The sequence below is a fragment of the Marmota monax genome, unplaced genomic scaffold, assembly GCF_021218885.2.
Source record: "Marmota monax isolate L192 unplaced genomic scaffold, Marmota_monax_Labrador192_F-V1.1 WCK01_AAM20220418_F8-fsc00050, whole genome shotgun sequence".
NCBI lineage: Eukaryota > Metazoa > Chordata > Mammalia > Rodentia > Sciuridae > Marmota > Marmota monax.
In genome coordinates, this window is record NW_026694552.1 from 2,482,782 (window position 1) to 2,510,531 (window position 27,750).

At 37.6% G+C, this 27,750-nt stretch overlaps 1 long non-coding RNA gene across 1 annotated transcript; it reads right to left on the reverse strand.

Moving 5' to 3' along the window:
- Positions 1-601: 601 nt before the first annotated feature.
- Positions 602-26,875, reverse strand: LOC124076753 (uncharacterized). Its single transcript, XR_009224589.1, has 8 exons — positions 26,759-26,875; positions 25,877-25,998; positions 21,872-21,947; positions 19,969-20,053; positions 11,342-11,481; positions 10,193-10,318; positions 4,713-4,851; positions 602-852 (listed from the first exon to the last, which is right to left on the reverse strand). It is a non-coding gene; the product is annotated as an uncharacterized LOC124076753 (long non-coding RNA).
- Positions 26,876-27,750: the final 875 nt, after the last annotated feature.

Genomic DNA, 27,750 nt, shown 5'->3' on the forward strand with positions numbered 1-27,750 from the left:
GAAACACTGGTTTATATAAAAATGTTGAAAATATCTTGCAATTTCAAATTTTATCATAGAAATGTGCTACTAAAACACACTACTGATCTCCCTGCAATTCATTTGCTGACTTCTATGAGAGTTTTAGTAGGTTTTTCCTCCTTGCATCCACATCTTTAAAGTTTGATAACATAGAGATACAGGTACTTATTCACTGTAATATAAGGAATATAAATTAATCATATCTTGAATACTTTATATTAGTACAAAATTTTATATTTTCCTGTGGTTTGAAAGGATACTTTCAGGAACTATGTATAAAAATGCTTACAAAAGAGCTGGGTACAGTATAACATCCCTGAAATGGGAAAAAATGGTCATAATAAGAGTAAAGGCAGGGGCTGGGGTTGTGGCTCAGTGGTAGAGCACTTGCCTAGCATGTGAGAGGCCCTGGATGTGATCCTCAGCACCACATAAAAATAAATAAAGGTATTGTGTCCAACTACAACTAAAAAAATAAATTTAAAAAAGAGTAAAGGCAGGTTACTAAGGTAATAAATGTCCTGGTTCTATTTATTCTTATATAAATCTCTAGCTATTCATGAAGAGATCTCAAAGCATAGAACTTTAAATGATCTTTTTATTCCTCTCACATAGAGCTTTCTCTTCAGAACTTTCCATCTGAAGGCTGTCTGTATCCTTGCATCCTGGGAATGTCCCCCTTTCCACAAAAACTTCCAGAAAGTTCTGTAGGTAGTCTTGGGCCACAGCCTCTCCCTCCCATCTACCTACTTAAGGGTGTTCAAGTTGCAGTTCAGAATTCTGTCACCAGGTGGCACCAATGTTCCTCCATCATCAAACCTCTATACAAAGCTGTGGGTGCAAGGAAAAACAAATACAAAAACTGCAATGAAGACAGAATATGAATCCAAGGGAGATCAGTAGCAGAAAGGGAACAGGGGGATAGTGGAAGGGAGAGAAAGGGAAAATACTGGGGAATTATATTGGCCAAATTATACTGTTATATGTGTGCCAGTAAGAATACATAACAAATTCCACCATCTGAACAACTATAATGCACCAATTAAAAAAAAAAAAAAAAAAAAAAAACTTAGAAAAAATCACCTTATGAATCTATGTACAGACTGATTCTATTTCTGCCACAGAAACCTAGTAGGTGTAAAAGAAGACTGTGAAGACATGCTCAGGGGCATCTATAACTTGAAACACCAGGTAGCAGTGGTGGGGCTATAACGAAGTGGCAGAAAGGATGAACTACCTGCATCATGTCTGGGCAGTTGTGTACATAATGTCCTGGAGTGGGGATGACTATGAGAGCATGAAAGAAAAAGGACTGGGAAGCCTATGTAGGGGTGGGGTAATGGAGAGTGAAGGCCTTGTTCTCTGAGAGGGACCCCTCCACAGTGTGAACACCTTAACATACACTAAAATATCCCTCTTTCAGAGAAATCAGTGAATGACATGTAGATTGGGGTCAACAGCAGATGAAACTATTTTAACATACATATGAATTTTTCAAGAAGAACCCATATCATATTAAACAAATTGTTTTAAGACATATAATTCTTTGCAAAATATACTCCTTTCATTATAAAAGAAAAGGCAAAATGGAGATAGATCCCATTTATGTATATTTTTATGTGAATTATCTGTTGAACTTGCTTGCAAATCTGTGAGTATATTTTACAAACCATGAACACTAACCCAGTATCTGAAGTGTAGTTTACCAGTTTCTCCCAAGTTTTCATATAATGTCTGCTAAGGAAGATTTTTTTTTACAATTTCAATAATATTGTGACTTAAAAATGTAACAGACCATACTTTTTAAATATGGTTGAACATCCCAAGAACATGTAATGTCCACCCCCAGGAAGATTAAATCATTCAGAGCCCAGAGGGCATGAAGACCAAATTGGAAGACTTTATGACAATTTAGGAGAACCTGCCCAAAGGAAGATCACAAAGGGTTTTCCTAATTTACTTAAACTCTCCTGAAGCCAGTACCCTGATATGAATAATGATAATAAATAACAGGAAACCTCTGTAGCAGTTAAGATTAAAGGAGATGAAATAGAGTATTTGTTTTAAGCAGTTTAGTTTACATACTTTCCTTCTTTATAGCTTACTGGTCCCAAGGGCAACAGCTGAGCTACTTCCTGATCCCACTCATGCTTCAGGGATCAACCATCGCATGTGGCCCTACACCAAGGTATCTTGGCAAAAAGGGCAGAATTTCTTCTCTTATCTCCTCTTCATCACTAAGAGGGGTTGCTGAGTAGGGCTCATGAGGCTACGATAGCAGGACAGTATAATCTGAGCTTGTCTCAAGCCCTGGAATGAATATATATATATATATATATATATATATATATATATATATATATATATATATATATATTTGAACTTATAACACATACTATTCCACTGGAGTTGTTTCAGGAGTTCTATGGGCAACAAGAAATTAATATGTGGTCAATTTCAAAGGGCTAAATTATATTTGGAAATTTAGAATATGATCCAAATAGCATTTCAAATCAGTGGCAGTGTGTGCTATGGTGATACCTAGATAGCTGTATGGGTAAAAGAAGCAAAAGTAGACCAATTTCTAAGTTTTTAATTAGGATAAATTCCAAATGGTATAGATATAAATATCAAAACTAAAACTCTTACAATTGTTAGAATAATCTGGAAACTAGAAGGGGCAAAGCAGAGATTCTTCCCTAAAGCCTATATAGAGAGCCCAGCCCTGTTGGCATCTACAAGTTGGAGGTGGGGAGAACTTTCCTAACTATGACTTGAAACCCAAGATTGTAAGTAAAAATATTGATATAATTGACTATATAAAATAAAAATAACAATACTGCATAGCAAAAATATGATAGCCACTAGAAAGACAATGGGGGAAAATTGACAGCTAACACCTCCAAAATGTGTTGATTTCCTATCTATATAAAAGCTGATATAGAGACATTAAAAATCCAATACTACCATCAACAATATTTAAAAGGTATAAATAGCAAGAAATTTAAATTATCTTTAAAATTACAAAAGGAGGCACAAACTAACTTTCTTTTTTGGGGGTGTGCTGGGGCATCAAACCCAGGGCCTCATGCATGTAAGGCAAACACACTACCTTGGAGCTACATCCCTGGCCCCTCAAACTTTCTTTAAATAAGAGAGATACAACTAAAACTGCAGTAAGATATGATTTCTCAATATTAAATTGAGAAAGATTGAAAAGTCTGTCAATACATTCAGTTGGTGAGGATGTGAAATGAAAAAAGTACTTTCTACACTGCCCATTGAGATCAAAATGATATGATTACCATAAAATGATTAACAATGGCTCCCATTGCTATCAATTACAATTTGTTGAACCTGTAAGTCTTACCTTACCTGATAAAAGATCTTCAAAATGTGATTAAGCTAAGCATGATGAAATAGGAAGCTCATATGAGATTGTTGGGTGGGTCTTATAAATAGTCACAAGTGTCCTTAAGAGAGAGGAGAGAGGGAGGCTTGACATTCGTAGAAAAGGAGAAGACAGTATGACCATGCAGGCAGAAATTGGTGAGGGGGCAGCAATAGGCCAAGGAATGCTGGCAGCTATGAGAAGCTGGAAAAGGTACAGTGCAGATTCTTCCATGAAGCCTCCAGAGCATGGCTCTGCTGACACCTTGATTTTGGCCAATAAAACAAATTTCTGACTTCTTCTCTTTCCAGATCTCCGAGAAAATTAATTTATCTTGCTTCAAACAACTAAGTTTGTGGTGATTTGTTACAGTAGACACAGGAAACTAATGTAACTGCCATGAAGGGAAATTTGATAATATCTCCAAAAATTGTATATGCTTTTATTCTTTGACTCACTAAACCAATTTCCAGAAATTAAAAAAAGTGCATGTATGTGTACTGTCAATAACAGAAAATTGTGGTATAGATACAAATATGAATATATATACATATATATATATATATATATATATATATATATGTGTGTGTGTGTGTGTGTGTGTGTGTAATATATATTCATTGTGATGTTACTTTTATTGCAAAAGAATAAAAGAAACCTAAGTATCCAAAGATAGGAAGTACAAGAAAAAGGAAACAACACCCTCATCTTGATCCTAAAATATGCTAGGAACTATATAGGGCAGACATAATGCTCAGTAATTAACTTTAAGGACACCTTACAATACACATTCCTAGAAGATTCAGCAATATACAAAGTTATATAGACAAATACATAGACTCAGCCTCCTCATCATCCATGATTCCAAGAATTTTCTGAGGTGAATTTACTGGGGGGAAAAAATTACAACTTCACATTTTTCACAGATTCAAATATAGCATACATAAAGTTGAAAGCTACTAAACTATATTATTTTAGCGGTCAATATTTCAGAAAATGATTTGCAATATTGTCTCTGGGACATTTTTTCTGTCTATTTCAATGTATGGCTAATGATTTCTGAAGATGGTATGGAAATACATGTCCATGCCTATTAAGTATCAAACAGTATCCTACAATAGTATATACTTTCAAACAAAAAGATTCCTCAATATCTATTTTTAAATATTTGTTTTGATGGTTCAGTGAATATATAAGAATTATAAATGCTATTTAAGAAATAATGCCATTTACAGTAGTACCAAAGTATGAAATATTTATGAATACTCTATCCACATATGTAAAATATTTGTACACTTACCACCTATAAAATATTGCCAAGAAAACTAAGGAAGACTCAAAGAAGTGGAAGACAAATGGTATTCATGGGACTCAGAATTGTTAAGATGTCTCTTCTCCTCAAATTAATATACAGATTCAGTGCAATCTCAATAAAAGTCCTACAAAAAATTAAAAGAAATTTATAAACTGATGTTAAAATCATGTAGAAATAAAAAGGACCTAGACTATAACAAATGACTTAGAAAAAGAACCAAGTTAGAGGACAAATACTACCTGATTTCAAGATTCCTTATAAACCTACAGTAATCAAACTGTGGTTTTGGTATCAAGGTAGGTAAGTATGATACCAAAGCTTGGTCCTTGTCTCCACTGACGATTTAATAATGAGGACAGGTTTTGAGAAAAAGTAAGAAGTTTTATTGATTTATTAGCAAAGTAGAAACACTGGGGACTCCTGTTCCAGAGGCTGATTCTCCCTGCCTGTGGGAACACAGGAATTTTAAGGGAGGAACACAAGAACTGGGATATAAACATTATCAGTAGATATAAGTAATTAGTGTCCAGTGGATGTCCTTGAGAGAGCTGTTGCTCCAGCTCCCAGGTTTGGAGTTGCTTTATTCTTGTGGACAGTGATATTGTTCAAGGTGTGAAGGACATGATAGCTTAGCGTGGGCTGGGAAAAATGTTGGTCTTGTTTCCCCTGCCATTAGGGATGTGGAGAGGATAAATATGAAGAAAATGGAAAAATAAGAAAAAAAATGCCAGTTTTAAAGTGATCCACCTGTGGTGGTGGGGCAGCAATGTTTACACTCAAAGCATGAAGTGGAACCCTGTTACATCAAAGGAACAGAATAAAGAGTCCAGAAATAGACTCACTCCTGGATGGACAACTAATTTTCAACAAAGGAGCAAAAGCAATTAAGGAGAGAAAGGAAGGTCTTTTCAACAAATGGTTCTAGCACAAATGGATATCCAAAAATGAATTGTGGTACATATACTGTACCACACACAAAACTGAACTCAAACTGAATCTGACACTTAAACATAAAACCTAAATGTGTAAGCTGCTGTAAAGAAACACAGGAGAAAATCCTTATAAACATGGGTTAGGTAAAACTTAGATAAGACCAATAGAAGCATCTTAACTTTAAAGAAAGAAAATTATAAATGGTCCTCCTCAAAATTAAACAGTTTTACTCTTCCAAAAACATGGTTGAGATAATGAAAAGAGAAGCAATGATTGTGAAAAAGCTGGGTACAGTGATGCATGTCTGTAACCCCAGTGATTCGGGAGGCTGAAGCAGGAGGATTGCAAGCTGGAGGCTAACCTAGGCCTCTTATCAAGACCCTGTCTCAAAATGTTAAAAAAAAATGGCTGGAGATGTAGCTCAATGTTAAAGCATCCATGGGTTCAATACCCAGTACCAAAATTAAATAAAGAAATAAAATAACTTTGAAAAAAAGTGTATGAAAGTAATATGTCTGACTAGTAACATATCCAGAAATTAGAAATCAATAAAAAGAAAAAAAGACACAATAAATAAATAGGAAAACAATGTGAACAGACACTTCACCAAATAATATATATAAATAGCAAATAATCATATGAAAATATGTTCAACATCATTGTTTTAGAAATATAAATGAAAACTACAATGAGATACCACTACACTCCCATGAACATGGCTAAAATTAAAAAAGACTGACCATACCAATTGTTGACAAGGCTGTGGAGAATGAACTCTCATATATTGCTCATGAGAATGAAAAATGATACAACCACTTTGGAAAAGATTTTGGCAGTTTCTGACGATAATTATTTTATGTCTACCATAGGCTCCAGCCACTGCATTCCTAGTTATGTACTCTAGACAAAGAAATCATATATATATATATATATATATATATATATATAGAGAGAGAGAGAGAGAGAGAGAATTTATACACAATGAAAGCTCATCATCCATAATAAAGTGGATAGATAAAACCAAATTGTGGCATATCTATATAATGGAATAGTGCTCAGCAATTAAAATGGAAACAATATGGATAAATCTAAAATTAATAGGTTGAATATAAGAAGCCAGACAAAAGTGAATACATATATGAATCTGCTTACATAAAATTATAAGAAAGACAAAATAATCAATAGTGAGGTAACAGTAGTTGCTTGAAAATGGGGAGGGGTGGGAGAGGCAGGGAGGCTGGAAGGAGATATGTGGGTATGAGGATGGCAAAGGGGCAGGAAAACACTTTTTGGGGGGATGGATATATATTTCCTTTGCTGTAGTGTTGGCTTCACTGGTGCATACAGATGTCAATACTTCAGCAAAGACTTTAAATACGCACAGTGAATTACACATGAATCATACATCAATAAAGTATTGGAAATATGCTTGTATTCTTCAGAGATTTGGTGAAATACATTTAAATAGAATAATTTCCACTAAGATGATCCTGTCATATTAATAGATAATCACTAGGTCTTTTTGAGTTTTCCATACAACATATGACCAAAATAGAAGCAATCATTTGCAATGAGGTCTATCTAAATATTTAGGGAAAGGTGATGCACATTTCTTTCTGAAGTCTAAAACTGAAATGGTACAACCTGATAAAATAATCATACTGATATTCAGTGTATTTGGTTATTTTAAACAACATAGCTCTGAATTACAATAGGATAAATTCTATTTTAATTAATATTTTTGAAAAACATAAAAATTATATTAAACTAATCCTTAGATAATAGTTGGTTTCTACAAAAATTTAAGAATGCATAAAACTTGGCTACCAAGGATGATTCAATTCCATATTACAATTTCACAATGCCTTCTAACCAACTGTATATTTCAATACTCATCTGAAGATTTTGATAGGAATCAGTTTTTTTATGCATATAATCAAAAAGTAAATGAAATTTATTGAACATACCTGTTAAATATCAAGTTCCTACCACAAGCTGAAGGATTCATTGCTTTCAGACTAAGAAGCCATCTCTAGGATGAATGAGCCTCAAGGGCTACAACAAAGCATATAAGTTGCCAATGGGACAAAACTCCATTTTCTTCTTCAAATGATGATGTTAAAAGAGCTTGTCTACTTTTATATGATTTTGTGAACCTTGTAGACAATATTCAATAACATGACTATGTTTAGCTCTATGAACTCACATGAACCAAGACTCATATCACACCAGGGGTCTCCTGAGCACTGCAGCATTTACATGTGGGGTAGAAGTTCAGCAGCCATCACCACTCAGATCCTCGGAAACTGCCTCCTTCAGACATTTGATATAATAAGCCCAAGAGGAATTTCTCAGGAAAAAAGAGAACCCAAGAATCACTGTGCCTCACAAGAGGAACTGTGTACCTAGTACCATGCTAGGCACTGGTACAACTGGGTAGTGATTATTACAACCAGAGGTACAATGGGCTTCTCACCAGGACCTTTTTATTCTCTGTTACTTATCTCTCATCTGCTAAAAACAAATTTGAAAATGAATAAGAAGTGGTCTAATTTATACAGGCATCTATGATCCTATAATATCCACACAGTACACCACACTGCCTGGGGCCAGGAGGGTTCCATATTTCTCTCCCTCTTGAGTCAGCAGGGCACCAAGACCCAGTGTGGGAACAAGGTGATTTGGGTCTCAGATGCCTTTGTCTCTCCATGCCTCAATCCTCATTGTGGGGCACCCACACCCTCTGCTGAGTCCAAACACCTGAAGGTGGGACACTGCTCTCCAACCATAGCAAGTGGGTCTCCTTTAAAATGTCATCACAGTCACCATAGTGGCCATAATGACATCTGGTTTCTATGGCAACCACAATTCACAGATTTGTCCTCAGCACTAGAAACGCCTGTTAGTGGTTGGAACACTGGAATACTCAGTGCCTCAGACAAATATGCAAGCAGGTCACCAAGCTTAGCTAAAATATCAAAACCCCAAAGCTGCATTATTAGAGAGATTTCAAAAACATTATGTTCAGTGAAGAAAAAATCAATAAGTAGTATATAAATATAAATATACTACTTATGTAAGAGCTTAAAATAAGTAAAGCAACCATGGGTTTTGTTTAGGGATATAGTCACAGGGGTAAAACGTGGAGCAAAGCAGGAGAATGTCAAAAACAGATTTTGGATAATGGGTCCTTTTGGGGATAAGGCATCAGAAAAGTCATCCAGGTGTATTTACTCTGATGTTTAATTTTACAGTCTTGGTTGTGGACATATCTGGTTATTATGGTATTTATTATACCTTTCAAATGTCTGAATTCTAATATGTTTACATTAAGAAAACTCTATTGGGTTTTATTTATCTCTGATTAACAGGTAGCCCATCATCCTCTTGGTAAATGTGGGAAATGAATTCAGATACCACTATGAATATATCCATAACCATCAGCTTCACCGTGCACTAGTAAAAGTTATCATGTGTTATATTCTCTCCAAGTATCATCTGCACACATATACACTCTATATGCAATGAGTATGAATCCAGCTTAACTGGAATGGATGAATTTTCTGCAGTTGTGTACCCACATGTGTGGGGACTAACATCTACACCCATTCAATAGCTCACAGATCTATAGGTCAGAGGTCTGGCACAGCATGACCTAATTGTGTGCTTAGGGAAAAATCCAGGTATTGGTGTAGGTCCCACTGAGGTCTCAACTGAAGCCTCTGGGGAGTAATCTAATTCCAATATCATGCTTGTTGCTACAGAAATAATTTACTTGTGACTACTGGACTGAAGTCTTCATTTTCCTTATGGCTGTCATCTATGAAGGTTCCTTGCTCCTAGGGACTAGTCCAATTTTCTGCTGTATAGCCACCTTCATCTTCCAGCCAATGATGGTGCATTGAATGCTTCCTGGGTTGTGAATCTCTGACTTCCCCTACTTAGAACAGCCAGAAAAAAATACTTTTAAAGAACTTGACTGAGGCCAAGTGTGATGGCACATGCCTGTAATCCCAGTGGCTCAGGAGGCTGACAGGAGGATTGCAAGTTCAAAGCCCGCCTCAGCAAAAGTGAGGCACTAAGCAAATCAGTGAGACCCTGTCGCTAAATAAAATACAAAATAGGACTGGGGATGTGGCTCAGTGGCTGAGTGCTCCTGAGTTCAATACCCGGTACCAAAAAAAAAGAAAGAAAGAAAAAAAGAAAAAAAAAAAAAGAACTTAACTGAGTAGGTCAGGCCTACCCAAATAGTCTCTCTTTTGCTACATAACAGAACACAATCATGGAACACATATCATATTCACAGATACAAACCATGCTCAAAGAGGAGGAGATTACACAAGGGTGAAGGTCATTGGATGTCATCTTAGAATTCTGCCTACCGCATGGAGATTCAAGACAATTTTTTTAAAAAATCACTCAAACTTCATCAGTGGTGTCCAGACTGAAACTGGTTTTTGACCCAGAGCTCAGGCCACTATTATAGGGCATCACTGTGCTAGGGTGAGGCCAGCACAGGGAAAGTGACTCACCCAAGAATCTGCAGTCAGGGAGGTGTCCAGTGTCTTGACTCTCATCTTTGGTCCAGCATCCATGTTGTCTGCTCTACCTCAGAATCAATGGGAAACTGCGCCTCTGGTATCAAACAGTATGGCAAACTAAGGGGACAGCAAGCATATGTAATAATAGGAAATGGTGCCATAATTTATTCCTCTGTCCCAACCATCAGGTAACACAAACCACAGCTTGACACTGGCCCAAAGCTTACACATTCTGGGATCTATTTCAATGCTTGCTGCTCCCTTTGCACAGGCTCTCTATGCATTTACACTTTTGAGCTTTGGCCAATGACATCTCCTCCTGGGAGGGAAGAGGCAGTGGAAACAGGACTCACACTGTGTCCCATGGGTACTTTTCAGCATTTCTTATTTACCATCAGATGTCAGTGTGAAGGAATGGTGAGTGCCATTTCACATGTGACCAAGCTCAGTCTCACAAAGTCTAAGACTCTCTCCAGATAAGTGGCAGGATAGAAATGAGGTTCCATTTCTTGCTCTCCCTGCAAAAGAACCAGCAGCTTCCCATTTGGAAAATGGTCATTTTCAACTTTCCCAGTACTATGCCCTATATGTAAGTACTCACTCGACAACCCCCCATATTAAAGATGGTGGTGGTGATAAAATCTTTGTGCCATGAGGCCTAACTATAGTGTCACGTGGGTTGGCTGGTCTATGAGTTTAAGTGTACTGAAAAATTGGGAACATGATAGTATCTACAACAAGAGGAAATAGGATGCTGATTTTCTTCTTTTTTTCCCAACTCCTCCAGGACAGAGGAGAACAGCAGGTCCTCCAGTGTGGCGCGCGCTCGCTCTCTCTCTCTCTCTCTCTCTCTCTCTCGTTGCTATTTTTCCTACCCCTTTGTGACAGTAGGCGACATAGAGAGAAAGTAGGCATCTAGGTCACCCCTGGGAAGGGACAGAAAGATGATAAATGCTCAACATGAGAATAGAATCCAAAACAGAGGAACTGGAGCCTCTGCCCTGGGTATTGATTCATTCACCAAGAACTTAGTCCCCACCTGTCTATTTTCTTTGTCACCACTCTACCACAGAGCAAAGACACTCACACACAACAGATACATGTGTTCCCAGGTGAGGATAAGAGAGTGAAGAGACTTACCCCCAAGTCAAGAATGTTCCAGAGTTTCTGGTTTGGATATAATGCTTGCCCAGGGAGATCTGTCTGTCTTGCTCCAGCATCATTTCCAGAATACACAGCATGAAGATTGCTCTCTCCCTTCAGGAGCTCAAGGAAATATGCTTCTCTCATGTAAAACAGGGGATAAAAGTAGGAGACAGGAAAATTTGGGAAACATGAAGAAATGGGGTAGACAGTGACTTCAGATGAATGGTTATGATATAATCAATTCCCTTCTTCCCTACCCCCTTCCCTATTAGGACACTCATCCCACCACACAGAAATGGCATGGATTCACAGTGAAAAGAGAAACACGCCAGCATTTTCTTTCTTGTCTCTACATGCTCTCTAGGCAAATGGAAAATTGTTACTGTATGCTAGAAGAAACTTAAGAAAACATTGCCTTAACCAAGTGAAAACTATGTCATGTAAGCATCATGTAGTACCAGATATGATGTAGCAAGAAGGGTGCTTCAACTCTGTGGTATTGTTTCTCAAAACTCATAAAATTATCTAACATGGAGAAAAACTGACTAAGCCTCATGATTGTCAGGGCCATGAAAGTATTCTAGCAGTTCCTCAAATAGATAAACATGGAATCACCACATGCCCAGCAATTCCCACTCCTAAGTATATACTCAAGAGAAATAAAAACATGTCTATGTCAAAACTTGTAATAAGTGTACACAGCATCATCATTCACAATTAATAAAAAGTGGAAATTATGCAAAGATTAATGGATAAACAAAACACAGTATATCCTTAAAACAGAATGTTATTCATCCATAGAAAGAAATGAATTCTACATGCTAGAATATGGATGAACCTTGAAAATATTATCTGAAGTGAACGAAGCCAGATGCAAAAGATCAAATATCATAATTCCATTTACATGAAATGCTAAGAACAGGAAAATCCATAGAGACAAAAAGCATAACTGTAGTTCATGTGGCTGGGGGTGGGTGGGTGCAGATTTAACTGCACTGAAACACAATGGGAATTTTTCAGGTGACAGAAACATCCAAAAGTCCATTATGGATATAGGTACACAACTCAATATATTTACTAAAAATTACCAACTTTAAAATGTGTGATTTTAATTGTCTTTATATTTGCAAGAAAGCTTTTAAAATGTGATTTTTGGCCTAGGGTTTTCTTTTCTTTTCTTTTCTTTTTTTTTTTTTTTTTTTTGGTATGGGGATTAAGCCCTTGGCCTCACATGTGCCAAGCATTCACTCTACCACTGATCTACACCCCCAGCCCCTGGTCATCTGTTATACCCCAAGAACAATCAAAAATTTCCTGAGGTTGCCCTTGTAGTGAAAGCCTGATTTACCTCTGATCTCTTTCACATCTTCCAACTATGGTAGTAACTTAAGAATTGGTCCAAAATAGAGTCTAAGGCCTGCCCTCTGTGACAGGAAGTCAGCATTATTACTTTCCTCATGCCTCTCCATACTTTTATTTTCCATATGCTTCCATTTTAGGGAGACTAAATTAGAACTTCCTTCATGAATGTCAGGATGGCACTACTTATCAAAGGGCCACATAGGTGCACACCCTTTGCACCAACAATTTCCCTTTTAGAAGTCTATTTTCAGGACCTAGTAAGGGCCATGAATAAGAATCTGGTTATAAACACTGCCATCCTGGAGCTGGGGTTGCAGTTCAGTGGTTGAGAGTTTGCCTAGCACATGTGAGGCACTGAATTTGATACTCAGCAATGCATAAAAATAAATAAATAAAATAAGGGTCTTGTGTCTATCTACAACCAAAAAATATATATTAATAAATGGAGGCCAGGTGAAGTGGCACACACCTGTAATCCCAGCAGCTCTGGAGGGTGAGGCAGAAGGATCTTGAGTTCAAAGCCAGCCTCAGCAATTTTGCAAGGCCCTAAGAACTCAGTGAGACCCTGTCTCTAAATTAAATACAAAAAGGGCTGGGGATGTGTCACAGTGGTTGAGTGGCCTGAGTTAAATCCCTGCTACCAAAAAAAAAAAAAGGCAGCAGAAGGAAGGGCTGCAGTTACAGCACAGTGGTTGAATGCTTGCCTAACATGTGTGAGGTACTGGGTTTGATCCTCAGCATCACATATAAATAAATAAAGGTATTGTGTCCATCTATACCTAAAAAAAACAAAAACAAGAAAAAAATAACAAACACTGCCATCCTGAGAACTCCCTTCCTCTACTTCTGGGCCTGAATTTAGAAAGATAGGCTAAATAGGAGGCAAAGCCACAAAGAGGCAGAGGGAAGCATGATTGTCAGCGTGCACATACATACAAACCAGGTTCTGGTATGACTAGAATTCTCCCACGACAGTTTGCTGGGCTCAAACAGAGCATATTCATCTCATCTTGCAAACAGCCATGTGAACTCTGCCTCACACTGTGCCCTTCAAGTGGTGTAATGCCATCCCACAGGGTTGATAATGAGGAATATCAGAACACCCCAATTAACACAGTATTATGAAAAGTGACTATCACATCCATAAGATAGAATTCTAGAGGGCAGTAAAAATAAGTTATAATGGAAACAATAGTGAGAGGTGGTATGTTACCTATCAGATTAGCAATAATTCATATTATTTCCAATGTGTAAAGAAACAGATACTTTCATACCACGTTGTTAAGAATATACATTAGTGGGCTGGGACTATAAGTGGTAGAGCGCTTGCCTAGTACTTGTGAGGTACTGGGTTCGATCCTCAGCACCACATAAAAATAAATAAATAAAATAAAGTATTGTGTTCATCTACAACTAAAAATATTTTAAAAGAATATACATCAGGGCTGGGGTTGTGGCTCGGTGGTAGAGTGCTCGCCGGTAGAGTGCTCGCCCAGCATGTGTGAGGCACCGGGTTCGATCCTCAGCACCACATAAAAATAAAATAAAGATATTGTGTCAAAATAAAGATATTGCGTCTGAGAATATTAAACTATAGTCTCTAATACAAATGGTAAAGGAAGTAAATTTTTATGCAACAATACAAGTAAAATACTTGGCAGCATCTATATGATGAAACGATCATTTGATGTAAAATCAAAAACAACTAAATTGCAATTTAAAATATTTTCACAGAAATGCATTTACATATAAATATTGTCATAATGAAGGTAAAGGCAGGTTACAAAGATCACAGTGACCTGAATTTATATTTTCTCACATATGTCTCTATTTATCCAGAGAATTTTAGCCATAAAAATAAGATATCACTTGTTTCTCTCACATAGAATTTCTCTTCATAATAATGAGAGTCTTCACTTTTTGTCTGGAGTCATCAATATACCCATACACTGGAAGTACCCCCTTTTTCACCCAGTTTTCCATAAAGCTCTGCAGAGTGGGTTTGGGCAAGCCACACCCTCCTACTTTCCTGAATAGCAGTTTAAAGCTGCAGTTTAGAATTCTGTCACGAGGTGGCAATAGCATACCATCATTATCAAATATCTCCACAAAGCAGTTTACACAATGAGCAGAAAAAATGATACCGCCATTGAAACCAGCTTGTACAGAATGATTCTTTTTCTTTCCCAAAACTGGTAAGTGTAAAAGAATACTGTAAAAACATACAACGAAATTCCAAATAGCTCTAGCATGCCTTGGCATTTACCAGTGAGCATAGGGCAGCACAGACCTAACAAGAAGTGACCAAAAGGGGATGGGGGCGTCAGCAGTATGGGCAGCTGTATCCAGGGTTCAGGAAAAGGGATGACTGAGAGTGGGTGTCAGAAGGTCTGGGAAGCATGTTCAGGGGTGGGGTAATGGATGGTGAGGATTCTGGTCACTGGGGGACCCTCTATAGTGTTGACACTTCAATCTACACTGAGGGGAAAGAGATAAATCAGTTAATGCCATGTATATTTGGGGTCAACAGCAAATTGAACTGCTTTGATATACATGTGAATTTTCCAAACAGAACTAGAATCATTTTTTTCATGAAAAGGTATATGTTGTAGGGTAACAAATACGAGTTTATCATATTTGTTACCCTACAAAACATATACCTTTTCATGAAAAAAAGAAAAGAAAAAACTAAAGACTGGGAATGGTGGCACATGCCTGTAATTCCAGAACTCAAAAGGCTGAGGCAGGAAGATGGCAACTTCAAAGTCAGCCTCAGCAACTTAGTGAGGCCCTAAGCAACTTGCCCTTAGCAAGATCCTATCTCAGTCCTTTTTGCTTTTGTTTGAGCTTGCCAAGAATGTGCTAGGCCCCGGGTGCAATTATCAGTATTGCAAAAAAGAGAAGGAAAAGAAAGATGGGTATCATCTGGTAGCATGAGGGAGACTGTAACTTTGAGTGACTCAAAAAGGGGAAGGAAGTGATGCATGTTGGGAGCTTGGTCCTAATTCCAGTGTTTTCTGGAATTATTGAACTAACAGAAGGAATCATCCTGCATCCATCACTATCTAGGATATCTAAAACTGAGATTGGCTCCAGCCTCCCATCTGATCTGAGAGAAAAATGCAGCTTTGATGCTCAGAGTCCTCTAGGGAGGGTGAGAGAATCTCCTACCAGTCCTTACGTTTTACCTAAAGAAGTGATTTAGGCTTTGTGAGCCTAAGCTTGGCTTGGTAATCTGTGAAATGGGCCTGACCATTCCATCCTTACTGTCAATACTGTAAAAATATACAATGTATGTTTTTACAGTTGACCTGAGGAAAACCTGCCCAGAGAACATGACATAGAACAGGACTTTAAAGTTGAGACATGAAACAGGAGCTGGCTGAGCCTCAGGACTAAGGTAGGTATTGTGAAACCATTCCTCATTGTTTCCCCTACTGAGAACACAGGCAGCTAGATAAAGAATGCAAATCTCTCTCTGATATGCCTTGAGTTCAAAGTTTTAGAGACAGAGATTATCTACCTTCTTGGGTATTTCATAATGTGATAAGAGCTGTTTCACAACACAGCTCTGAGCAAACCCAAATCTAGTTCATCACACTGGGAAGATAGGAGTATCTGTGACCTAATATGGTGAGCTCAGTGACAGGTCACAGTGGGAAGAAAGGTGTGGTGTTTGCCTAATGGTTGTTACTGGACTGCTCAGTTCATGTATTTATAGGAAACTTCTAGACCCATCCTGCAACTCATCAGTGCAAGGTCCTCAGATGATGCATTATCCAACCACATGACACCAGGATTTCAGCCATTTCTGGAGAGACAGAAATCCAAGATTCACTAGCAATTCTCTCACACATTTGCCCATTCTTTCATTTGCTAATAACTAAATATGTATTGTGCTCATAACCTATACTATTCCATTAGAGGTATCTCATTAACTCCTTATGGAAATGAAAGTGTGAGAAGAGAAATAAATATATGGGCAACTTTAAGGTTTAAATCTGAGATGAGGTGATTCTTCAACGTTAACTTGTAAACTTGCTCAAGTAAGTTTCAAAAAATTAAAGCTATCCAATAATCCCTCCTGGGCATCTCATTACCCATTCAGTGACAGGTTCAATATCTAACTTCCTTTTTCTCCCTACTCCTTCAAATCAAAGGTCCAAAAAGGATTTCTACATTCCCTGTTTATAAATTTCATTTTCCATTCATTCCTTATCCCATTGTATTTGGCTTCCATTCCCATAACTGCAATGAACATTTTCCAAGGTCACAAACCACCTTCTTGTTACTAGATACAATTGTTCGTATAAATATATTAACACAGTGACTATTATTTTTAATGATGTCCTAAAATACGCATGTTTGAATCAACTGCTTCTCTCTCTTAACAATAAATTTTTCTAATATTTTTTTAAATGTTGATGAACCTTTATTTTGTTCATTTATTTATATGTGGTGCTGAGAATTAAACCTAGTGCCTCACACATGCTAGGCAAGTGCTCTACCACTGAGACACAACCCCAGCCCTCTTAACAATAAACTTACCAGGCTCTCGAGCATGACTACTGAGTACAAATACAAACTGTCCCACTTCCCAACTGTGCAGTCTTGGGCAAGTCCTTATTGTCTCTATCCCTCAGTTTGTCATCTATATAACGAGGATTAACAATAGTACCCATCTTGTAAGTGTGCTCTAAGCACTGAATGCCTCAATACATAAAGAGGATATGATACATAAGAAATTTTAGGCAATTTTAAAATTTGTTTTTACAAATCATTATTGATCTTACTTTCTTTACAGTCATGATAAAATAGGGTACAGACTGGTGTTTATTCATAATGACATTTGTAACATGTTGTTACTGCAGGGCATGATGGCGCACGTCTGTAATCCTAGCTACTCAAGAGCTGAGACAGGAGGATCGAAAGTTCAAAACCAGCCTTGGCAATTTAGCAAGGCCCTAAGCAACTTAGTGAAACCCTGTTTTGAAATAAAAAATAAAAAGGGTTAGGGATGTGGTTCCATTGTTCAGAACTCCTGGGGGTTGGGGATATGGCTCAAGCGATAGCGTGCTCGCCTGGCATGCGTGCGGCCCGGGTTTGATCCTCAGCACCACATACAAAAAAAGATGTTTTGTCTGCCGAGAACTGAAAAATAAATATTAAAAAATTCTCTCTCTAAAAAAAAAAAAAAAAAGAACTCCTGGGTTTAACCCCCAGTACCAAAAACATGGAGATATATTGTTACTGAGCATATTCATCTCCTAGGGCTGCCATAACAAATTACCATAAACTTCATGGCAAAAAAGAGAAATTTATTCTTGTACAGTTCTGAAAACTGGAAGTTTAAAATCAGTGGGTTGACAGGGTCTCACCCTCTCTGAAGACTTAAAGAGGAAGATCCTTCTTTACCTCTTCCAGCTTGTGGTGGCTTCCATTTCCCTGGGTTTGTGGCAGCAGAACTCTAATGTCGGTCTCAATCACATGACCTCCTGCCTGGGTGGGTGTCAAAGTTCTCTATCATTTCTTTTACAAAAACAGAGGTCAGGGGCTGGGGTTGTGGCTCAGTGGTAGAGTGCTTGTCTACCATTTGTGAAGCACTGGGTTTAATCCTCAGTACCACATAAAAATAAATAAATAAAATAAAGTTATTATGTTCAACTACAATTAAAAATATTTTTTTTTAAAAAAAAAAAAAAAGGTCATTGGATTTAGAGCTCACCCTAAATCCAGGATGATCTCATCTCAAGATCCTAAATTACATGTGCACAAACCCTATTCCCCAATAAGTACCTGCTTTCACAGGTACTGGGAGCTAACTCTGGGACAAATTTTGTTGGGAGATGTAATTCATTCAACCCACTACAATAATACAAGCAGGTTAAAAAACTAAAATGAGTTCCTATATTATGTAAACAAATACAAAAATTTAGCCATATATGTATAAATAAACACATGCATAAGAAAACTTATGAAATAATATAATTAGATGAAAGCATTAGCAGGATTTACCTTGGGTTTTATGTTTGGGGAATGTTATTTTATATTACTTCCTATATTTTCTACTTTTACCTATAATACATATCTATTTCTCTTGTAAATATACAAAATAATAAAATAATTAGGAAATAAGCATTTGCTGTCCCACATATAGGAAAGTCACTCAATGCAAAAGAGGAACATCCCTAAAACTTAGGAAGGGAGACAGGAGCCAAGCAACACTGTTTGTAGTATAACAGGACACATTTCCCCAAATTCCAAACCATAAAGTTTTTTTTTAATATATATTTTAAATTTCTGCCTAGTCAACTGAGAAAAAACAAGTTACCTCCGCTTCATTCATTTTTATGTGCCCGATTAACAATAAATCTGGTCTTATCTGATGAGAGGCAGTAGCGCATACTGATTAGGTATCTTTGCTTGATTGCTACATGGCCTACTTTCAAATCTAAGCCTCTCCACTCAATATCCCTGCCCTAACTGTGCCTCAGTTCCATTATGTTAAAGTGGAACATCAATAGGCCCTCCTCCTCAGTTGCAGTGAAGGTTAAATGAACAATGACAGGCTTAACACTGATAATAGTGTCTGGAACTATAGGAAGTCAACAATGAATATTAACCATTTTAATCACTGTTTTATATCTAATTTGATTACTAGTGTCTTGGTGGCCTTTTTTATTGTTATGTGTATTCAGAGTGATGGACATGGATTGCCCTTCCATGTCTGTCACAAAAAAGCAGTTAACAAGGGTATAAGAAGTATGTTATCAAATTCCTGTTCTTAAATATGGTTACATTTGCACAGAAAAACTTGTGAAAAAAGTTTGAATACATATATTCAAAAAGTTCATTTGAGAGACAAACTCTTTTGAATATACATATATTCAAAATTTAACCATGTTTATTCATGAGTAATTGAATTTTAAGGTTTTTTAAATGATGTTTTTTCCTTTCATGTAATTCCATTTTTATCCATAACAAAAATGTCTTGGTTTTGGAAGTGAGAAAAAAAATAAACACCTCTAGTTCTTCCCCTAGGAAAATGGCTGTTTCCAAATGGAGAACATCCCTAAATCAAGGGAATTAGCTAATAGGGTCATCACAGAACTAACATATAAATCTACCTACACTGACAGCCACAGTTGGGTACAGTTGGGAAATTATAGATGTACAGGGAAAGGGCAAGAGTACGTCTCCACTTCCCAGGATTTTAGTGAAGGTCATGAGATGAAAGTTGTTTCACAACATGTTCTCACTTTACTCTGCCACGTTGAGATGAAAATGTCCATTTGTTCTCCTCATGTTACCTCCTCTCTGGTTTTCTATGAGGCAGTAGGGGATCTACAGACAAAACCATGCAACAAAACAATATTTCATTTAAGGAGAAACAATAAAAAAGGTCTAAAGAATAAAAAGCCTACCAAGATAGCAGATTAAGAGATACCACCCTTCATCTCCCAATAAAAGTATATAGACAGCCATTCACAAACCAAAACTCCCAGAGAGGGCTCAGAAGTCTATTAAAGAATCTGCAGTCAGTAACACAGTAGAGCAAAAAAAAAAGGAAAAAAAGAATATTCTCATCAAAAAGGGTCTCTGGCGAGACTAGCATAATTCAGATGCCTGAAGATAGCTAGGAGCAAAGAAGAAAGTCAGAGGTTACCACTGTCAGAGGCCAGCTCCACCGAGGACTCCAGAATCTTGCTCACCACTAAGGTATAAATCATTCTTTTTAAGAGAAATCCTGAGATAAGACACAGATACATGCCCCTCCTTGCCACACAAGAAGCATCCACTGTTGAGCTATAGTGAGAAAAGAACCATTACCTTTCTCAACCCGAAGCAGTCCCAGACCCAAGGCCATAGTCATTCGATGACTGCTTATACTCTAGACCCAGGCTCTGTGGCTGCATTGTGCCCACCCATAACTCAGATACCAGAGCCACTGCCACAGTGATTAAGTCCATAATCTGGGCCCCATAGTCAAGCCTTTGCAATGCATTACCATGTTCCAGGTATGAGCTCAGCCACCACAGAGGGCAAGGCCCTGCCCTGATAATAGAGCCACTCAAACTTTGTTCACACTGTGCTTCCATTCTTAGCTCCCTGATTATTTCACAAATATCTGCACATCCTGTACTTCCACCAATGCAGCAGTGGGGGTGCTTGTTCAGCAGGTGTCAGGTCCATTACCACCCTGGATCTCAGAGATATAGCCCCTCTGTGTATGCTTGTACTTTAGGCCTCAGCTTCATGGAAGCTCCACCGACACTAGTCATCAGACACCAATCACAAGCCAAACCCAGTGTGAAAGGAATCCATCTAATAGCAGCAGAATAAACACTCTTCTCAAGCACATATCGAACATTCTCCAGGAGAGATCACATGTTAGGCTTCAAGACAAGTCCCCCCAAATTTATAAAGATTGAATTATATCAAGTATCCTTCCTGACCACACTGTTATAAAAGTAGAAATTAATAAGAGGAGAAATTTCAGAAAATTCACAAATAGATGAAAATTAAACATGCTCAAACACCAATGAGTCAAAGAAGAAATTAAAAGAAAAAAAATTAAATATATCGAGACAAAGAGTAGTGGAAATATAATATACCAAAATTTATAGGATGCAGGAGAAGTATTTCTAAGAAGAAAATGTATAGCAGTCAATGCTTACATCAAAAAAGATCCATCCAGACATGGTGGCATGTGCCCGTAATCCCAGCTTTCTCAATTAAGTATTTAAAACATAATGTTTCATAATTTTATCCCTATTTGGTATTATATTTCTAAGTATTCTCTCTGGTAAACATATTATGTTAAAGTTAGAGGTACTGCAATGACAGAACGAAGAAAATTTGAACTAGAGAACTAACACTTGTTGAAGACCTACTAGATACCACATGGAGTAACTTGTTATTCCAGACTTGCATTATTCAAATCTTTAAAGTGATTCTATGAAGTAGGCAGACATTAATTCCTTTCTACAGATAAGGAGATGGTCAGGCTCAGAGAACAAAGCACATGTTCAAGGACTTCCAGAGAGGCATCAAATGAACACTGACATTGAAGGCATATCCACTAGCAAACACTGGGACAACCTGAACATCAAAATATGTAACTATGGGCTGGGGATGTGGCTCAAGAGGTAGCACGCTCACCTGGCATGCACGAGGCCCTCGGTTCGATCCTCAGCACCACATAAAAATAAAATAGAGATGTTGTGTCCACCGAAAACTAAAAAATAAATATTAAAAAATTCTCTCTTACAAAAATGTAACTATAATAATAAATGCTAACTCTGAGCAAAATAGCAATCTATGAATCATTAATAAAATATAATTCTAATAGCCAAAAGTCAATTAATAAATCCAGAAGGAATGACAGAATTATAAAACCAATGCTTCACAACTATCATAGTAAGAAATGATTCAAGAAAGAATCAAAAATGGATGCTCAGTTTGCACCAAATCCCACAGCAGTCACTGAATCACCATGGTAACCATGCTGGCCAAGCAGAAAAATCAGAAAACCAACATCTTCTATTTTGTGTTTTCTAATATGTGCTAGGAATTGAATGTGACTGACATAACATGCAATAATTAACCTCAAAAATTTCTCACAATAAATACACCTCACAGCTTCAGCAGTATACACAAAATATATATTTTATGCATATATACATGTCTACATACATACATACATACATACATACATTTCCTTCCCTTTTTTTTCTTACCACCCAAGAATCCAGGAATTCATCAAGGCAGATTTGTTTAAGGATAAAAAAGGAAAAGTCCACAATGTAATTCTAAATACTGACAGCTACTAAAGTATTTTATTTTAGTGATTGATTTCTCTGGAGATGACTTGTAGAATTGGGTCAAGGATATTTTCTCCTTAATTTCAGTACATTGCCAATGATGTCTAAAAGTTGATAACAAAAATTCAGGCAAATGGATGTCATGATGGTTGATTGTATGTCTCAACTGGCTAAGCCACAGTGCCCAGATATTCAGTCAAGCATTCTTCTAGATGTTTCTATGACAGTGTTTTTGGATGAGATTTACATTAAATTAGCGGACTCAGTAAAGCAGATTGCCTTCCACAATGTGAGTGGGCCTCAACCTTCATGTGGTAGCCTCAACAGAACAAAAAACTGATATTCCTGGAGGAAGAAGGAATTCTGTTGGCTTACTTTTCAGATTTCATCTGCAATATAGGTTCTTCCTAGTCAGTAAGTAGGAGACTACCTTTGAACTCAAACTTCAACTCCTTCCAGAGTCTGAAGTCTATTGGTCTCAGAATTTAGACTTGCCAACACAAGAAGCTGTGAGGATCATGAATTTGAGGCCAGTCTGGGTAACTTAGTGAGACCCTGCCTCAAAACAAAATAAAAAGGGCTGAGGATGCAGTTCAGTAGTAGAGAACCACTGGGTTTAACCCCCATACCAGAAAAAAAGAGAGAAAAAGAAGAAAAGAGGGGGAAAAAAGAAGATATGCTTAAAATAATTAGGAAATATAAATTAAAACAACAATGAGATACCACTATATCCCTCTAAAAATGGCTGGTGCTCTCTAGATAATGGACAAAGGAACTCTCACACAGTGTTGGTGTGGGGAAAATGGTATGACCACTTTGGAAAACAATTTGACAGATTTTTACAATGTTAAGCTTACATTTACCAATTTTTATAGTCATTGATTGTACTCCAAAATATTTTCCCTAGAGAAAGAAATCATTGCTCATGAAAAAAACATTTTAAAAAATGTTCCCATCAGCTTTCATTAAAAAAAAAAGACTCAAGGGCTGGTGATGAAGCTCAGTAATAGAGTGTTTGGCCTAGCATGTGCGAAGCCCTGATACTGATTCTCAGCACTACAGAAATAAATAAATAAAATAAAACAAAATTCTTAATTAATTAAAAAGACTCAAAATAGGAAAAACTCAATTATAATACAAAATGTAGTATATCCAGGTCATGGAATTTTACCCAATAATAAAAAATAAGAACTATTCATACATGCAACAATAAGGATAAATTTTAAAGTAATTAGGTCAAATAAAAGAAGGCAGACAAAAAAGAAAATAAGGAATGTATGATTCCATTTATATAAAATGAAAACTAATTTACAGTGACAAAAGATCACTGTTTGCCTAAGAATGGGGCAAAGTGATATAGAGAGGGAATCTAGAGTCAGGTAGGTGGAGCGAATTACAAAGGGGTATAAGGAAGATTTCTGAGGTGATGAGTATTTTTATTATCTTGACTTTAATACTGAATTTATCAGTACACATGTATGTTAAAACTTACTAAAGCATATATTTTAAGTATGTACAGTAATCTTTGATGTAATTAAATAAATCAGCCTGATGGTTCCTTCTATTATTATTCTCTTGTTATATTAATGGATCTGCACTATGATCAAATTGGTCCATGCTACATATAACCACAATAGAAATGATCATTTGTTATCATATGATAATAAAGTTAATGTCCATTTCCTTCTGAAGTATAAGAATAAAAATATTGCATCCTAGGAAAATAATCATGATACTTAAGAGTAACTGGTTATCTTAGGGAATGTGACCTAGTGTCATTATAATACAGCACACTCTACTTAGAGTAATTTTTATTTTTGCAAATATTAGTTTCTAGTAACTAACATTTTAACTAACATTTGGAAAACTTCTTGCTTTAAAAAACTTCATTAAAAAGTAGAAAAAAATGCAGTCACCAGGAATGAAGTATTATAATCTCAGATTGCTAGAAAGACCTAAAACTGCATATTTCCACACCCACTAGAACAATACACGATCTGTGCAGATGAATTTCCTCCCAAACTTTTACTCAACAATAGACTTCTCAACCAGGAATGCAGAGTTGTTGTTTTTAATGAATACTTATTTATTTTATTTGTTTATATGTGGTGCTGAGAATCGAATCCAGTGCTTCACACATGCTAGGCAAGTGCTCTACCACTGAAACCATAACTTCAGCCTAAGTTTTTTTTTTTTTTTAATCCCACCCACCAAGCAAGTAATGCTGCAGCTGTGGATACTAGATGAGTATTCTCTAATTTACTTCAGTTCTTACACACAGTTCAGTTCTTAGCCCACAGGATGAGGGTTTAATCTTGAAGACCATACCTCCCACACTTTAGATGCCAATCACAAGCCCAGGTTGTTTTGCCTGTGCTTCTGACTGGCCATCTATAAACCAGGGTTTGTGTGATCCCCTTCTTAGGTTTGATTAACTTGCTTGAGCAGCTCATAGAACTGAGGGAAACACATTTACCATTTTATTATTAAGGATATTACAAATGACACAAATGTAGAAATATGTAGGACAAGTATGGGGGAAGAGACCTGGAGTTTCCATCCCCTCACCAGGTGCCACACTCCAGGAATCTCCCTCTGTTCAGCTATCCAGAAGCTCTCTGAACCCAGCCCCTTTGGGTTGTTTATATAGGCTTTATAATATAAGCACAATCAAAGCATGAACAACTGAACAAAAGAATAAGATCTCATGCTACTAGACTGGGTGGGGAAACCTAGCAAGGTCTGTTGAGATTTTTCTTGGCCTCTCTTTAAAGCATTCCTTTCTCAATGATATGGGGCAGGGCTCATATTGGCATGATGGTCAGAATACCTATTATTAGACAAGATAAGTCAAAGAATTTCTTTATGGCCAGCTGAAAACTCAGGCAGGCATGGTGGTGCATGCCTGTAATCCCAGCTATTAGGGAGGCTGATGCAAGATGATCAAGGCCAGCCTCGGCAACTTAATGAGATGCTATTTCAAAATAAATAAGGGCAGGAGATGTAGCTCAGTGGCAGAGTGCTTTCCTAGCATGTGTAAGGCCTTGGGTTCAATCCGCAGCACCTCAAAAAAATTGTTTTGCAAATGCATATTAACCATCATTTTCCCCCAACTGAACTATTCATTGCTTTGTGACAAAGAAGGCATTCCTAACATGGGCCCTAAGGTCTACTACAAACCACATACTACTGAAAGAATGAAATCTCACCAGCTAAACCTCTTCAAGGATGAGATCAAAGTAGCTTCTCTACTTTCAGACTATTTTGTGAACCTTGTGTGCTATTCTGCCATATACTCTTATTCAGATCTATGAACTCACTTGAGCCAGGCATTATATCTTACCAGGGATGGAAGTGTTGGGAATCCCCTGAGCACTGCTGCCCTTCAGATCTTCAGCAGCAATCATGACCCACATCCTCAGAAAACTGTCTTCTTCAGACACCTGATATGAGCCTTATGAGGAGCTTCCAGGAAAGAAACAGAATCCAGAAATCACCTTGTCTTACAAGAGTAACTATGCCTGGCACCATGTTAGGCACTGGGTCATTGTACAGTGACATTGATACAATTCGATAACAACCAGAGGGTACCATGGGATTCTCACCACGCCTTTTCCCTCTCCTTTCCTCCTCTATTCCCTAACAATAAATTTAAAAAAAAATAGTTGTAGATAGACAATACCTTTATTTATTTATCTTTATGTGGTGCTGAGGGTCAAACCCAGTGCCTCACACATGCTAGGGAGTGCTCTACCACTGAGCCACAATCCCCGGCCCCCTAACGACAAATTTGAAAAGGAATAAGTGGCCTGAATTTATACAGGCATTCGTGATTCCACAAAATCCACAGGGCTATGTGCTTGCAGGGTGGGCCTGTGAGAGAGCACTTCTAACCCCATTTTACAGAGGAGTAGCTAGGCTACAGAGGGCCGTTCCCGGTGTTACCCTCCCGCGCCCCGCCTTTACATGAGAGGTAGGTCCAGGACACCTTGGAGCAGAACATCATGCTGCCTGGTGCCAGGAGGGTCCCACGTCTCTCTCCCTCTCCATTAAGCGGGGCACCAAGTCCTAGAGCGGGAATGAGGCGACTTGGGTCTGAGATCCCTTCATCTCCCCATCCCAGCGGAGTTCAATTTCCACCCCCCACCCCCTCCCCGCGCCGCAGGGCACCCACACCCTCAGGTGAGTCCAAACACCTGGAGGCGGGGCCGTGCTCTTCTCTCACCAGATCACCTCCTTGTCTTAAAAAGTCGTCTTAGTCGCCTTGGTCGCCATGATGACGTCAGGTTACTGTGGTAACGGCGATACGCAAGCTGTTTCCCCACACCGGAAACGCCTACACAAAATCCTTCCCTCACCTTCTCTGAAAACAAACAAACAAACAAATCCTTCCTCCTGCAGGCCACCATCTAAGACACTGCCAATTAGACAAACTAGTCTGGGATGCAGGAAGTTGGTGGAATTCTGGTCCGGTTGTGCGACTCGGAGGATTTGCAAGTTCGAGGCTGACCTCAACAACTTTGCGAGGCCCTATGCAACTTAGTGAGACCTTCTCTCAAAAAAAAAAAAAAAAAAAAATTGAAAAGGGCTGGGGATGTTGCTCAGTGGTTAAGTACCCCTGGGTTCAATTCCTGGTATTATAATAATAATGATGGTGATGATGATGATAAACAAATAAGCCAACATATCTATTGCATGCATGTGCATTTCCACATGCATAGAAAAATTGTATGCCAAGTACAGACCAAAAACTCAAGTATGGACCAAATGTTAGCAGGGATTACCTCCAGGGAATAGAATGGAGGAATGGTGGTCAGGAAAAGAGTTTTGATTTTTACTAGCTGTGAGGCATTAAAGACACATAAATTTATAAATTTATAACCATTTCAAAAAAGCATGTGTGGAAGATATTCTAACAAGCAGTAGGGTACAGAGGAGAATAAAATTTATATTCAATATCCACTCAAAACACATTTATCTAATTCTTTGTTCTATTAAAACTGATATAGAAATGTTAATTAGCTCCATATGGTTTATGATGTAAAAATGCAAAAAATAAAATCATGGTTAGTGGGATACAGCTTAAAAATTTAAATAAATGTGATCTATGTTCCTTCCAAACTATAGCTCATCAAGGAAAAACATTATGCTCTGGTGAATAATAATATATCTTGAATAACATGCAAATGGTCAGGAACCATGGATCGATGGGTATGA